The 4,636-nt window shown below is 39.9% G+C and overlaps 1 non-coding gene and 1 pseudogene across 1 annotated transcript; both read left to right on the top strand.

Moving 5' to 3' along the window:
* Positions 1-2,781: 2,781 nt before the first annotated feature.
* LOC129477406 (U4 spliceosomal RNA) lies at positions 2,782-2,920 on the top strand. The gene has a single exon (XR_008655619.1). It is a non-coding gene; the product is annotated as a U4 spliceosomal RNA (small nuclear RNA).
* Positions 2,921-3,293: 373 nt separating this feature from the next.
* Positions 3,294-3,900, top strand: LOC129471056 (small ribosomal subunit protein eS7-like; annotated as a pseudogene).
* Positions 3,901-4,636: the final 736 nt, after the last annotated feature.

Genomic DNA, 4,636 nt, shown 5'->3' with positions numbered 1-4,636 from the left:
GGCTTATCTAGATGTACTCTCCACTAAATTTTAGAGCTGAGAGGACTCCCTTGCATTTTGACTGGCTGGTGGTTCAGCTAAAGGAGGCATCAGGGATATCAGGATCATTATTCTTTTGGTTCTTTCCCTGCTGAGCCATGGATTTGTGTGCCTGCTATCCTCTACCTAGGACCACAGTTTTTGTAGGGTAATCCATTCTATAGCTGTAGCTCTGCTTGGCTGCACCAGCAGTTTCCTTTCTTGCCTCTTCAGGCTTAGAGGAGGTAATAGCTTTCTAATCTTGATGATTCTGGTGTCTTGTCCCATCCCTTGTTTGTTGGTTTCCCTTAACCCTCTTCATGCTGCTGTAAATGGTCTCTTCATTAAATCCTTCAATGCTCCCATTTTCTGTGCACCATCTGCTTCCTGTGAAGAGTCGTGTGGGTGCATGTGAAAAGGGGGTTTCTCAGGGAGAAGATGTGGTGGGCGGGGGAGTGGTGTGCGAGGGATTCTGGAGAGGTAGCTAATAACCAAGAAGGACAATAGTATTTCTGTTTCATGAACTGTCATGGCTAACCTGGTGAATGTCAGTTAAGTATGAGTTCTGGATAGGATAAAAACTATGTACTTATCAGAGTAGAAGCTTATACAGAAGAAGAAGGGCTTTTTTTTTGGTCCCCCCAAATGCACAAAGGGTCAGGATGGTATATATTTCAGAATATGGGAAGTAAAGTCCAGAACTAAAAACAGTACAAACAAAGGAATGGCTTACACATCTGAATACGGAACTGGAATCTCAGCTCTTATTTCTATCCAATAACTAGTTAAACCAATAGCTAGATTTGTAGCTTTCAGACAAAAGATTGTAGGTTCTTTTTCTATAGTAATTAAATAGTGAATACTTGAGATTAAGGGAAAATTTAGGAATATTGATTGAAGAGCTGCACTCAAGGATGGTTGATCTCTATTCCTTTGTTCCCATCCAGCCTTCGTTGCACATATTCCAGTCAGGAGACTGGAGAACTCTTCTGGAAAATAGAATGGCTTCAGGGAAAAGTTCTTCACATATTGATGTTTAGAAATCACCAGTGAAAATGTAGCTCCCACCGGGTCAATCCAAAGTGAAACATGTGAATTGACATACTTCATCCGTATTAGAAAGCTGCCTGTTAGCTTTTTAAGCTTTCATTTTTAATATGTACTCAAACCAAAGATCTCTTGGCATAAAAGTAAAGCTAAAGACAAACAAATAAAATAAACATACAGAGAAAATGCCCAGAGCAAAACAGTACATAAATCAGAATTAACCTCCCCCAAATAAAAATTTCACAGCTCCAACTAAAACTTTAAGGTTTGTGAGAACAGGTTGTAACTATTAAAAAGTCCCAGAAAACAACTTTAAAAATTAACATACAGGTAAGTTAAAAAATCAGGTGGCTAGAATTATAAAAAAGAAGGTTTGGAACATAAAGTCAAGAACATTTCTCAAAATACAATAAAAACAGAGGTGGAGGCCAGGCATGGTGGCTCACACCTGTAATCCTAGCACTTTGGGAGGCTAAGGCGGGTGGGTCACCTGAGGTCAGGAGTTTGAGATTAGCCTGGCCAACATGACAAAACCCCATCTCTACTTAAAAAAAAAAAAAAAAAAAATTAGTTGGGTGTGGTGGTGCACACCTGCAGTCCCAGCTACTCAGGAGGCTGAGGCATGAGAATCATGGAGGTGGAGGTGGAGGTTGCAGTGAGCTGAGATCACACCACTGTACTCCAGCCTGGGTGAAAGAGAGAGACTGTCTCAATTAAAAAACAAAAAACAGAGGTAGAAGGCTGGGCACTGTGGCCCACACTTGTAATCCCAGCACTTTGGGAGGCCGAGGCGGGTGGATCATGAGGTCAAGAGATCAAGACCATCCTGGCTAACACAGTGAAACCCCGATTCTACTAAAAATACAAAAAATTATCCAGGTGTGGTGGCATGTGCCTGCAGTCCCAGCTACTTGGGAGGCTGAGGCAGGAGAATCACTTGAACCTGGGAGGCAGAGGTTGCAGTGAACTGAGATCATGCCACTGCATGCCAGCCTGGCAACAGAGTGAGACTCTGTCTCAAAAAAGAAAAAATGAATAAATAAAACAGAGGTGGAAAATACTAGAAAAAAGAAGATACTTGGAAGATAAATATAGGAAGTTCCACATCCGACTAAGCTCCAAAAAGAAAGAAAAAATAATGAAAATGGAAGAAAGGAAATGATAAAAATGAAATACAGTAAAATATTTTAGAATTGAAGTATATTAATATCCAGATGTAGAAGCCTTACCAAGTTGCCAGTGCCAAGAATGGAAACAACCCACACGAGGATACTTCATAGTGAAACTGCAGAGCACAGACATAAAGAAAATTTCAGAACACAGATATAAATACCTTCTGAGTGTTAAGAAAAAAAGACACATGTAAAGGACTAGGAATCAGAATAGCACCGGACATCTCAGAGAAAGTCTAGGAACAATGAAAGAGTAGAAGATGGTTTTCAAAATTCTGAGGAAAAGCTCACTCTATCTATCTATCTATCTATCTATCTATCTATCTATCTATCTATCTATCTATCTTCTATCCATCCAGCCACCCTCTGTCTGTCTATTGGTCTATCATCTATCATCTATCTATCTTTATGTATCTTACTGAGAACTTGATACCTAACAATGAAAAGAACAGATGAAGACCTCCTCATGCAACCTTTGTTAAGCGATTAATGGAGGATGTGTTCCAGCAAAATACGGGAATAAATCAAGTAAGAGGAAAGCATAAGCTTTGCACAGTGGGAGTATGGTAGCCAGTGAGGTTTATTCCAGGTGCGATTATTGCTAATTGATAACGTTTCCCAATATCCCACCATAACAACTTGAAACATAGTTGGTATTGGCAATTTTTGACAGTCTCTAGTGACCAAGATTTAAAAAAGAAAAACAAAGAGGCAAACATAGAATCTAGAGAACCATGTCTCTAACAAAGGAGAATAGCGAAAGAAGTGCCTGGCTGAAAACCATTCAGAGGGCCTAGAGAGCAACTATCCTTGTTCAGAGCAGGAGAATGAAGGCCCCCATGATGCAGAGCTCCATCCAGAAAAAAGTAGATCCAACAGAATGGATGAAATTGTCGGTGGTAACTTAGAGATGAAGGAAAGTATTAACAACATTTAAATGAAAATTAGGCAAGCAAAAAAATAAGAATTTTTAAAAAGTTGACACAATAGTGAACAAAAAGCTCTATAAAAAATAATATATTGATCCTCTTCCTAAGCTGGCGCTCAGCAAGGAAAAGGCCATGTTCAGTTCCAGCACCAAGATCGTGAAGCCCAATGACGAGAAGCCGGACGAGTTCAAGTCTGGCATCTCCCAGGCTCTTCTGGAGCTGGAGATGAGCTCAGACCTCAAAGTTCAGCTCAGGGAGCTGAATATTATGGCAGCCAAGGAAACTAAAGTTGGTAGTGGTCGGAAAGCTATCATAATCTTTGTTCCCGCTCTTCAACTGAAATCTTTCCAGAAAATCCAAGTCCAGCTAGTGGCGAATTGGAGAAAAAGTTCAGTGGGAAGCATGTTGTCTTTATCACTCAGAGGAGAATTCTGCCTATGCCAACTCGAAAAAGCTGTATGAAAAATAAGCAAAAGCATCCCAGGAGCCGTGCCCTGACAGCTCTGCAGGATGCAGTCCTTGAGGACTTGGTCTTCCCAAGCGAAATTGTGGACAAGAGAATCCGCATGAAACTGGATGGTGGCCTGCTCGTAAAAGTTCATTTAGACAAAGCACAACAGAACAATGTGGAACACAAAGTTAAAATTTTTTTCTGGTGTCTATAAGAAGCTCACGGGCAAGGATGTTAATTTTGAATTCCCAGAGTTTCAGTTGTAAACAAAAATGACTAAATAAAATATTTTCACAGTAAGGAAAAAAAGAAAATAATAATAATGTTGTGATAACTTTTTCTTTGCAGCGAGTTATATTTTATGAAACAGATTATATGGATTCAACTAAAAGTAGCTTTTAACTATATTTAAGAAATAAGAGAGAGGAGGTGAGAGTATAGAAGTTAAATACACGTGTGTCATATATGGAAATTTAAAGATAAAGTCTGAAGTATTGATAAATCTAGATAGAGAAGTATATACCTATGTAGCAGAGACTTCCAGAGGTCGCCAAGAAGCTGTCTCCTCTTGTCCAACAGGAGGCTTTGGCACATGGCTGGCCAGTGCAAGCAATACTTCTCCATCCTCCAGGCTGGGATGAAGTTTTGGCTCATGAGTTGTATACACACGTTTCAAGTGACAGCACCTGAAATCCTTCAAGGAACAGCATGTCCATGTGCCCTTTGCCTTTTTGTCTTTGTTTATTTTCCCCATCTTGATTTCTAAAACATAGATTCTACCTCAGACTGTAAGGACAGAGGCCACATTCTAGTGGCAGTGGAATGTGAACTGGGAGAAGTCTGGCTCTTTATACTGCAAGTCTTTTATGTAAGAGGAAAAACTCAAAAACAAAAACCCTGTTTCTCTTATTTGAGGCATGGCTTTGAGCTTGTCAGAGCCAAACCTAAACTCTTTTAGCATAGTATGAGAAATATGAAGGGAACATGAGGAACCAACTGAAATGATAAAAAATGGTTGT

Source organism: Symphalangus syndactylus, chromosome 2 (assembly GCF_028878055.3).
Source record: "Symphalangus syndactylus isolate Jambi chromosome 2, NHGRI_mSymSyn1-v2.1_pri, whole genome shotgun sequence".
NCBI lineage: Eukaryota > Metazoa > Chordata > Mammalia > Primates > Hylobatidae > Symphalangus > Symphalangus syndactylus.
This window is presented reverse-complemented; position numbering and strand designations above follow the sequence as displayed.